Here is an 11,871-nt window from a genome sequence, read left to right as displayed (position 1 = left end):
GACAGAAAGCGAGAAATCACCCCCCAGGGGGGATGGTCACGCCGCAATCCCTTCTCCTCCATTCTCCTCCCGGGATCCTGGGCACGCACGCACACGCGCCCGGCGTGAGTTTTAAGCCACCGGGTCTGTGACACGAACCGCTGTCGACTACGTGGGAGTCCAGCGACATAGCCATTACGCCAACTGCTGGTTCCCAAGATATACTTTTTTAAGTCACTGAGCTCAAACTCTAGTCTTCACAGAGAAAACTAATGATCATGTACTGGATGTTCAGGAAAATCATGACGCATTTTTGCGCAGAAAAACATTGAAAAATACATCGTGACTTTCTCGACGACCTAATATTTTAAATCCATTTTGCAATCGTGTTTAGTAGCCAAGATGGGTCCTGGGGAAACAGAATTGAGGCACTAACTGGGGTATGCAGTCATAGATCCTAGCCACAAACCAATGAGTGAAGTGAACCATTGTCTGTGAAAGGGCTTAATGATCATTAAATGTCTCTATGGTACAGGAACAGCAGTGCGATTTTATGAAACAGCACAGAAAACCTTGGAGCTAAGAAGCATTTTTGTTTTGTTTTTAGATTATTGCTGTAGGGTGCATGCACTGGGGAGAGACAGGGAAAGTGAGAAATCACCCCCTGGGTGGGATGGCCACTCCACAATCCCACGCCCTCCATTCTCCTCTTAGGATTTTGGACACACACGCACACACATACGAGTCTCTGGGTCCAGGACTCAAACAATGGAGTTGGTCAAGTGGGTCTCGGTGCCTTAACCACCACGCCACCTGCTGGCCCCTATGAAGCATGTTTTATAGCAAGATTTAAAAAGATTTAGGGCCAGGTGGTGGTGCAGCAGTGAGGTAACTGGACCCCGCTGGGAAAGCGCCTGTGTTCACGTCCTGGAGCTATCTGTGCGCACACTCAGCAGGCTTGCACGTGTGTGTGACACAGTGGATCACCACACGGAGACCCTGTTCTCTGTCTTACTGTCATGGAAGAAATAAAATAAATGTAAAGGGGCCAGCAGGTGTGATGGAGGTTATCCACGGTTGGCTGGCTTTCACCTGGCCAACTGCGCGGTTCGAGTCCTCGACCCAGCAGTTAAAAAACACATGCCGTGTGTGTGTGTGTGTGCGTGCATGTACACGCGTGCGAGCTATCTGTGCGCACACTCAGCAGGCTTGCACGTGTGTGTGACACAGTGGATCACCACACGGAGACCCTGTTCTCTGTCTTACTGTCATGGAAGAAATAAAATAAATGTAAAGGGGCCAGCAGGTGTGATGGAGGTTATCCACGGTTGGCTGGCTTTCACCTGGCCAACTGCGCGGTTCGAGTCCTCGACCCAGCAAAACACATGCCGTGTGTGTGTGTGTGTGTGTGTGCGTGCATGTACACGCGTGCGTGCATCCCCGAAATCTGCAGAGGAGAATGGAGAAGAATGGATTGCGATGTGGCCATCACCCCTGGAGGGATATTTTCTCACTTTCTGTCTCTTTCTGGTAATCACATATACCCTACAGGAAATTTTCAATATAAATAAATAAATAATACAAAAATACATTTTAAAAAAAGGAGAGTGGCTTTGGATTGCTCACCAAGTAGAAACAGTCGTCTTAGACTCCTCCAGATGGCTCTTCCCAAACCTTCCCCCACGGCCTTGAACCTCTAGCGCCTGAGTGGTTGGAGTGCTGGGGCAGGAGTCTGAGCCTCCAGCGTTTCCAGGGCTGACCTGAACTCTCAGCTCTGGGGAGCAGCAGGTGCCTTGTCACTCTCCCTGAGCCTTAGGAGAACCGGAACAATGGCCTCCTCAGTCCTGGCAGCAGCCTGCTCTCCTCAAGGCGCCTCCCTCCCACTTAAGTCCCTTTTTATTGAACCCAGTTGAATGCTGTCTGATCCGCATGAAGGGCGTTGGGCTGCTCGTGGCCGCAATTAGTTTTTATGCCACCTGGGCACGGAAAGTTCCCTTCACTGCAACGTCCACCATTCCAGTAGGTTTTTTGCTTTAAAGTTCACAACTGAATTTTCATCAGGACACTATTAGATGTAAGGAAACCTGGGCTGTTGCACAATGGTGATCGCGTAGCTAGGTTACACAGAAAGTCCGGGCTAGAGACTGCCCGACCGGTAATCAGTCGTAAAACAGACACTCATGCGCCCTGACTCGACAGCGTAACTGTCCCTCTAACCCCCCTTGCTGGCCAACGTGAAGAGTGACACAGAAAAACCAGAAAACCCTACTCAGTTCTGCTCTCATATCCCAACCTCAGGATTAGAAACAAACAGACAAACAAACAAGCAAACAAAAATGGTAATAGAAAAATGTAGAGAAAGATCTAGGGCAAGGGCCCTGACATAGAAAATTCGTTTTCTATGTTTTTTTCTTTTATTTATATTTTTCTTTTTTGAGGGATGGGGGGCTGCTACACTATTCAAGTGGGAAATGCAATGAGATAATTTTTTTTTTGGGGGGGTGGTTTTTGCTATAGGGTGTGTGCACTCTCCAGAGAGAGAGAGAGATAAAGAGAGAAAGTGAGAAATCACCCTCCGTGGGGCATGGCCACACTATAATCCCTTCTCCTCCACTCTCCTCTTGGGATTTTTGAGCATGTTTGCACACATACCTGGCGTGATTTTTTTAAACCACTGGGTCTGGAACTAATACCACAGAATTGGCCACGTGGGATCCAGTGCCTTAACCTCCATGCCACCTGCTGACCCTACCTCCAGATAACATTTTAAAGTTGTTTTTTTTTTATTCATTCCATGAGAGGAGACAGACAGACACCCCCCTGCCCCCCAACAACAGGATTTTCCTGCAATCCAGCCCCAATCTCAGCTGAACCCAATCACAAGCATACACCTGCAAAAGGACCATTCAGGGAAGTCCTGGGATGCAAACTCAGTACCTTTCCCAGGTGGGTCCAGTTGCTTTACCACCATGGCCACCACCTGGCCCTGAGAGAAGTATTTTCCCAGGGAGGGACCAGCAGTTAGCATAATGGCTATGTCGCTGGACTCCCATGCAGTCGACTGTGGTTGGCGTCCCGGACCCGGTGGCTTAAAACTCACGCCGGGCGCGTGTGCGTGCATGCCCAAGATCCCGAGAGGAGAATAGAGGAGAAGGGATTGTGGCGTGACCATCCCCCCCTGGGGGGGGATTTCTCTCTCTTTCTATCTCTCTGTCTCTGTCTGTCTGGCAAGCGCACCTGCCCTATAGCAAAAACAAACAAATAAACAAAAAAACCCAAACCTCTCCAAAGAAGTATTTTCCCAGGGAAAAAATGCCCTCTCCTGTGTGAAAACTGTACACCATTTACCTTCAGGAATATCATAAGAAAGAACGGAACTTACACGGGTCAAATGCATACCCACAGCCCCGGGGAGTCCGGGGTGCTGAGGCCGTGACACCAGCTCATCACGGGCTAGGGCTGAGAACGGATCCTGCTCACCGACTCTGGCACGGATCGTGACCATTGCAAGTGCAAGCGTCCCGCCAGGCTGTTACCTCGCTGGATGCCATCTTCAGCTCAGATTTTTTTTTCTGTGGGATCACACCGAACAGACCGTTCTGTGACTGTGCAGCAATCAGTACTCGTTTCTGTAAATGATTCCGGGGAGGAGAATCGTTCGCGCCCACCTCGTGTCAAAGCGATAGAAGGCTGAAGGGACTGCAGGCGGCAGAGGAGGACAACATACCCCTGAATACCTCAAATCCAGCCCAGTAGGAGCCTCTTTTTATTGGGCATCTACTGAGGAGCCAGATGATTTCTGAGACAGAAGAAAAGAGCCCCTGATGTCCAAGGACTGACCTTAAAATGACACGAGTCAGGTCACGGTGACACCGTGAGGAAGTGAGTTCGAGGCCGCTTTGTTTTTTTTTTGTCTAAGCACAGACAAAAGCAAGGACAGAAAATGCCGGACAGCGCCCCCTGGCTGAGGACACCAGTCCTGACCACTTCTTTACCTTTGGGATTTTAGGCTCCATAGGGTAGCTCAGTATTCAGCCTCGTCTGCCCTCCCAATGCGTGGACACGGAGATACCCCGAACATAGACTGGCCCTGCGTTCTGACAGCGCTCAGTCCTGGGGAACCCCTGCTTCCTCGGCCGCCTCCGCAACTCACCCAAGCCCAGCCCAATGTCAACAGCATGTCCACTCTGAACCCCTCTTATGGAAGCACCCACAGATCCCATGCTGCGTTCTCCCTTCCTGCAGGGAGTCATCAACCCACCTCGTTCAACTACGGATGTGTTCCTGGTGGGCTCTGGATGGAAGGCTTTGTCATTTAAAATATATGATTTAATTTAACCTTTAAAAAGAGCATAAACCTGAATTTATAGACAACCCTCAGGCTCCTAAAGGCTCATTTGATTCATAATCACAGATAGAAAGAGAGAAAGCTAAGATTTGAATGCAGGCCCTTTGCCAGCCAGACAGAGACAGAAAGGGAGAAATCACACCCCACCCCCCCACCCCTGTTTTGGGAGGTGTCCACGGCATAATCCCTTTTCCTCCATTCTCCTCTTGGGATTTTGGGCACTTGCATGCATGTGCACACACACACACACACACACACACACACACAGATGCTCGGTGTAAATTTCAAGCCTCTGGGTCCAGGATTTGAACTGCAGTTAGCCATGTGGGAGTCTAGCACCTTAATCACTTTGCCACCTACTGGCCCGCTTCTCATTACATCTTAAAACAAAGTTGTACTTATTTATTTATTTCTCCCATGAGTGAGAGTGACTGACTGACAGACCAACACAGAGAGGGACAGCACCCCACACAGGGTCTTGAAACCACGATCCACTCCCAGCCTCAGCTGGCCTGAGCCGTAGGTTCACGTACACCGGCATACTCAGGGAGGTCTCTGGACTTGAACTGGGAACCTTCCCATGTCCAGCTGCCTTGCAGAGTATAGCCTTTTACAGCTGTCCCACCATCTGGACCCTGCCGCTCTTTGCCTTCAGTGACTAAAGACAGGGAGCATGACAGAGAGGACTGAAAAGATATCCAACAGGGGACGAAGATATTTCTCCCCACCCACTTTTTTTTCACTTATTTTCTATAGGCATGTGCACTCTCCAGAGAGAGACAGAGAGGGGAAGAGAGAGAGAGGGAAAGTGAGAAAGCACCCTCAAGGTGGACGGTCATGACACTACCCCTTCTCCTCCATTCTCTCAGGATTTGGGGTACACACGCTCACATGCTGGGGTGTTTTTTCAAGCCACCGGGTCTGGGACTCCAACCGTTCAGGGGATCTTGTGGGATCCAGCCGCCTTAACCTCATGTCGCCCGGCTGGCCCTTCCTCGTCCACTTTAACCAACACTCTCATGGGACAACATTGCCATCCTGTGACGTCTTACCATGCAGATTTGAAATTGACTGGATTTTGCAACCGCAAAAAATCATACAAGCAATATTTAATAGGATACATCTTATTAGTTCCATAGACAAAATAAAATGAGCCTCTAAATTAAAAAAACCATAGCTGCGAGCAAAGAAGGTTTTTTAATTGCCAGAGGGCACGTGTGTTTATCAGAGGGAGAGAGAGAGAAAGAGAGAAAAAGAGAAAGAGAGGGAGGGAGACAGAAAGTACCATCCTAGTGGAGTGTGGTTAGGCCACGAATCCCTTTTGTCATCCCATCAGGATTTGGGGCACACTCACACATACATCCTGCACTTTTTTCAAGCTACCGGAACCAGGATTCAAACCATGGTCAGTCATGTTGGACAGCACTTAACCACTGTGCTACAGGGCCAGCCCCCAAATGTTTCATTGTCATCTGTCGTACATTTTTCTTCCTGTAAGAAAAACATACTTCATCCTCTCACTTTAAAATAATGTCCTTCCTTGGAGATCAGCAGATGGCATAATGGTTACATCACTGGACTCCCATATAGTTGACTGTGGTTCGAGTCCCAGACCCGGTGTGGGACGCTGGGTGTGTGTGTGTGTGTGCCCAAGATCTTGAGAGGAGAATGGAGGAGAAGGGATTGCAGCGTGACCATCCCCTCTTGGGGGTGATTTCTCGTTTTCTGTCTCTATGTCTCTCTGGTAAGTGCATATGCCCTATAGCAAAAATCTCTCTAATAAAAAAAAAAAAACTTTTTAAAAATAATAATATCCTTCCTTAATAGATCAGTCTGCTGAAGTATACTGGTTGCCTCTGTGTCAAAGAACTTTTGGGTCCCTGAAAGATGGGATGGGAGACTTTGGAGAGGTGTTTTGTTTGTTTGTTTGTTTGTTTTTGTTTTTGTTTTTTTTCCTATCAGGCCTGTGCACTTGCCAGAAAGACAGAGACAGACAGAAAGCGAGAGATAACCTACCAGGGGAGATGGCCACACGGCAATCCCTTCTCCTCCATTCTCCTCTTGGGATCTTGGGATCTTTTTAAAGACAAGTTGAATCTGTGACTAAGGCAGTACAGAGAATACAAAGAATTCTCTTGGTTTCTCATTTAGCAGTTGTATTGGGTTGTCAGAAAAGTCATGACATGGGTTTTTTTTGGAGAAGTTTTTCGCTATAGGGCACGTGCACTCGCCAGACAGACAGAGAGAGGCATAGAGACAGAAAACGAGAAATCACCCCCCAGAGGGGATGGCCACGCCGCAATCCCTTCTCCTCCATTCTCCTCTCGGGATCTTGGGCATGCATGCACACGCGCCCGGCGTGAGTTTTAAGCCACCGGGTCCAGGATGCGAACCGCGGTCGATTACATGGGAGTCCAGCGACATAGCCATTACGTTAACTGCTGGTCCCATGACATGTTTTTCTATGCAAAAATGCATCGTGGCTTTTCAGACAACCCAGATGGCTTAAATGCAAAATAGTAGCAGCAGAAAAACAAAACAAAACAACAGCAAAGGCCAACCGACTAGGGAGGAGAGCTCAGTTAAGAATAGGTGGTAAAAAAGAAAAAGAAAGAAAAGAATGTGGAGGGAGTCATGTATAAGGCAGTGGGGGAGAGCAGGCACTCCATGCTGCAGTGGTGTGGATGGAGCTATATGAATAGCACAGCCTTCTTCTTTTGCATTTGCTACAGGGCACGTGCATTCACTAGAGAGAATAAAAGAGAGAGAGAGAAAGTGAGAAATCACCCAACAGGGAAGTTAGCCGCACCACAATCTCTTCCACCACAATCCCTTCTCTTCCATTTTTCTCTTGGGATTTTGGGCACACATGCACACACCCCTAGCATGATTTTCAAGTCTTGGGTTCTGGGACTGAGATTGCTCAGTCTAGTCACGTGGGATCCCACCGTCGTAATCTTAAATAATCATGCTGCCTGAATTTCCTTTCCCAAGTCACTTGACCGTGTGTAATTCTAAATTTTAAACAAGGTAGTGTGACCATAGGGAGCAAATACTGAAGTGTACTGGTATTTTATGTTAAAAAAAAAAATTGGTTGTTTTTCTGAAATTCTAATTTAACCAAGCATCCTGCAAATTACCTGGCAATCCTAACTCTATGTCCATTAAAAAAATTGTAGACAACTTATCAATTTGCCAGCAGGTGGCTCCCCAAATCTAGCTTAGAAGGAAATAGTGTATTAAAACTATCATCCTTTTTCAGGCTTTTTGCTATTTGGAGTGTGTGTTTGATGGGTCTGTTCTGGTTGGATTAGTTTTACGGGAAAAGTGAGAACCTTTCATTTAGTTATATAGAAAGATTAAATATCCCTCCCACCCTCTCACGTAACTCTTAACTTCAGAATTAAAATGAAAGAAATCATCATTTGATATTTACATTTTTTTCTATTTGCTCAAGCATTTAAATATTAAGGTGACATATATTTTTTTAGAATTATTTTATTTAACTTTATTTATTTTATCTGCTTATTTATATTAATTTGACCAGAGAGAGACAGAGTGAAAGAGAGAGAGAGGGAAACCGAGAAAGCAAGCCACCAGGTCCGGGACTCGAACTGTGGTCACCCATGTTGGAGTCCAGCACCCCCAACTACCACGCCACCTGCCAGCTCCCGACATGTATTATTATTTTTTAATAATTATTTTATTTATTATTACTATTATTTTATTTTATTTATTTTTTTTTTGTAATTTGACCAGAGACAGAGAGGGAAAGTGGGAAAGCAAATCACCAGGTCTAGAACTCAAAGAACAGCCGACCATGTGGGAGTCCGCCATCTTCACCACCACGCCACCAGACAGACAGAGAAAGAGAGACAGAAAGCAAGAAATCACCCCCCAGGGGGGATAGCCACACCACAATCCCTTCTCCTCCATTCTCCTCTCGGGATCTTGGGCACGCACGCACACGCGCCTGGCATGAGTTTTAAGCCATCGAGTCCGGGACGCGAACGGCGGTCGACTACATGGGAGTCCAGCGACATAGCCATTACGCTAACTGCTGGTTCCCAAGTATGCACATGGTTTTGACCCCAAAATACACGGTCAGTGTTCTCAACGAGATCATTGATTCAACAGAACTTTTAGCTCTGGTCTCAGACGTGCCACACTTTTACCAACCCTTTGCCATGGCTAGAACCCTCCAAAGACAATGCAGAAACTCAAGAACCACTGTAAATAAATATGGAACAATTAAGTTGTATTTCTAATATTTCTATTTATACATGAAGTATATATTTTGAATATTTAAAAATCACTGTCCCATAGTATTCACTCTTAGTTCCCTACTGATTTGAAAAAAACACTTTTGGGACCAGCAGTTAGCGTAATGGCTATGTCGTTGGACTCCCATGTAATCGACTGCCACTCGGACCCAGGCATGTGATGATTTAGTGATTGGATCAAGAGGACTCATGCTGACCATGTTTTTCACGCCAGGTCCGGACGGGACTCGAACCATGGTCAACCGTGTGGGAGTCCAGCACCCTTAACCATCACACCATCTGCCAGTTCATCCATACAATTTCTAAAAGGCAATAGTTAGCAATCGAGCCTTGATGTTTAAGAACATAAAATCCTTTTTGGTTCGTATGCTTCTTTTACATTTCTGTAACAGGCTTTAGTGGAACGGGGCACACTTTCATCTGTGCAGAGCAAGTTGAAGCGAGCGAGCAAACGGATGTTGAACACCTACATGGCTGACATATACTGGTACTCTGAGGCAGGTGCAAGGAAAGGGGGAAAGAAAATGATTCTTTACCGTCTGGCAGTAGGCCCCTGGTACCTAACTTCTAATTTTCTACCCACCTCTGCTTTAATGTAGTGATCGCATTTCGGGGCGGGGGCGGACTTAAACAGAGACGACGTCTTTTACTCCCTGTTTTCATAACCGCTGAAGCCCTGTATCTATCTCTATTTTACAGGACTCGCGGAAATTTAATGCGTTTGCCTCTGGTCCTCCTCACCAATACAGTAAGTCTATCAACCAGAAATACGAGAGTAGGAAGGCTTGCACACATGATTAAAGCAAATAGTAACCACGAATTCACTAACCCACACTGTTTGCCTACACTCTGCTTCAGGGATCTTGTTCCCATAACATTTGGTGAAATCTTGTTTTCAGTATGCTAAAGTGTCGTTTAGATGGAACTATTATAAAAGTAAAAAAACTTCTCAAATTATGTTTTGAAAGACAATATTTTAAAGTTTATGTAGCTAGCTGTTGCCTTGTTTTCTGCAGCTATCACTGTGTACTGTTTGGTGTGTGATAAAAATCCATCTCGAGAGGTCAGCGGGTGATGAAGTGGTTAAGTCACTGGACTCCTATGTGGTTGACCATGGTTCGAATCCCAGACTCAGTGGCTTGAAACCCATGCCAGGCAGGTGAGCATGCATTTCCCAAATCCTGAGAGGAGAATGAAGGAGAAAGGGTTGTGGCATGGCTATCCCCCCAGGGAGGTGATTTCTCCATTTCCGTCTCTCTGTTTCTCCAGAAAGTGCATGTGACCTATAGCAAAAATCTCTTTAAGAAAAAAAAAAAAATCCATCTTGACCTCCTAGACACCTCCCGTATTTGTAATCTTCTCTGAATGTATGTAAAAGAGTTAATATTTTGCAATATACCTAGGAATAAAACTAACCAAGGAAGTCAAAGACCTTTATAAGGAAAACTATAAAAATCTTTAAAAAAAAAGAAATAAAAAATGGAACAAAGAAGTGGAAGGACATCCCATGGGAGAATTAATATAATTGAAATGGCAGTCCTACCCAAATTAATCTATATATTTAATGCAATCACCATAAAATTACAAGAGACATTCTTCACAGATCTAGAAAAGACAATCATAGAATTTGTCTGGAATTGTAAAATACCCATATTGCTAAAGCAGTCCTACCCAAAAAGAGTGGAGTGAGTAGCATCTCACTTCCTGACCCCAAAATATATCACAAAGCTTAAGGGGAGAGGTCTGTAGCACAGAGCACTAACACCCCGCCATTGTTTATCATCCTAGGTTTCTATAGTAATGGTTTCCTAGATTTTTAGCTGGACATGTTTACAGCCTCCTTTGCTGCTGGGTATTCCATGGGTTCTGGCCAAGGGCATGAGAGCAGCTCAGGTCCCGAAAGGTGTGGGAACGCCCTCCCTTCCCCCTTTCCCCAGCCACTGCTGGAAATCGACATGGTGCAAACCATCTGACAAATACAAGCATTTGGAGAGGCTTTCATAGAGGCGATGCTTGAGTGAGTTTCAAAGGCTGAGCGGGAGTTCCAAGGTGATAAGGAGGAGCAGAAAGAGAAGACGACTGAGGGACTAGCGTGCTTGGTAGGCAAGTCCAGGCTCAGGGGTGCGGGTGAGGGGCGCCCCTGCAGGGTACCAGAGCCTCGTGGGAGGGCGGTTGAGACCTGGGCACTTGGGCAGGTCTGCAGCACCTGCTCATCTGGCAGGCTGGGAGGAGCACTGTTTGGGGAGACCCTGTCGAGGGTGACTGTTCCACTCTCCGCCCCCCCAAAACAGAAAGAATATGAAAATCGTAACTGGCTTCAGGATGCCAAGTAACGAAGCTAGAAAGGAAGGCACCGGCCACGTGCAAGACCCTCTCTTGCCTTGCTGGAAAGTTAGAATTCTACTCTGCAGACAAGTAGCTATGCACGTTCTGTGTGCTGGAGGATGGACGATGAGCTGATAACCACAGGTCATGTGCAACATCAATCCATCTGTTTTGCAGAGGAGTGAACAGAAGTCCAGAGAGGCGAAAGGAGCTTCTCCCAGTGAGAGGCAAAGGTGGAGTTAGAACCAGCAGACTCTCAGAATCTCTGTCCAGAGAGACGAAAGGAGCTTCTCCCAGTGAGAGGCAAAGGTGGAGTTAGAACCAGCAGACTCTCAGAATCTCTGGGGATGGGTCCAAAATTTGCATTAAAACATTAATTTTATTTATTATTATTATTATTTTAATTTGACCGGGAGGTCAGGGGAGAGGAAGTGAGAAAGCAAGCCTCTGGCCACCGTTCCAGTACTCGAACTGTGGTCGGCCATTTGGGAGTCCAGCGCCTTTAACAACCATGCTATGTGCTGGTCCCCAGAATTCACATTCTTTTTTGATTTTTGCTATAGGGCACGTGCGCTTGCCAGAGAGACAGAAAGGAGAAATCACCCCCCAGTGGGGGATGCCTGGGCAATTCCTTTTCTAGATTTTTGGGCACGCACACAAGCACCTAGGGTGACTTTGAAGCTGAGGGTCCGGGCCTCGAACCGCCGTCAACTATTCGGGAGTCCAGCAACAAGTCCCAGAATTCGCATTCATAATAAGGACTTGGTGTCCTTGAGAATTGGAACCCCCTAAACTACACCTGAAGACCTCAAAAACCTCTGTGGCCGCATGCCGGGACAGCAGGTGGCCATGAAAGTAGCCAGGGATCCTCTCCCCGGTGTGGACGCTAAAACCCGGGCGCCTGCGGTTCCCAGGGGCGGGGCCGCAGCGACCCGT

General features: G+C 46.9%; 1 long non-coding RNA gene across 1 annotated transcript in view; it reads right to left on the bottom strand.

Moving 5' to 3' along the window:
* LOC114006300 (uncharacterized) overlaps nt 1-1,818 on the bottom strand; it is a 48,055-nt gene extending 46,237 nt beyond the window's left edge. Inside the window, exon 1 of the long non-coding RNA XR_003548036.1 lies at nt 1,606-1,818. This is a non-coding gene — a long non-coding RNA (uncharacterized LOC114006300). The remainder of the gene's footprint in view (nt 1-1,605) is intronic.
* Between the last annotated feature and the right edge of the window lie 10,053 nt (nt 1,819-11,871).

Source organism: Tupaia chinensis, unplaced genomic scaffold (assembly GCF_000334495.1).
Source record: "Tupaia chinensis unplaced genomic scaffold, TupChi_1.0 Scaffold146907_1, whole genome shotgun sequence".
NCBI classification, from domain to species: domain Eukaryota; kingdom Metazoa; phylum Chordata; class Mammalia; order Scandentia; family Tupaiidae; genus Tupaia; species Tupaia belangeri.
The sequence above is the reverse complement of the archived record's forward strand: the minus strand, read 5'-3'. Positions and strand labels throughout refer to the sequence as shown.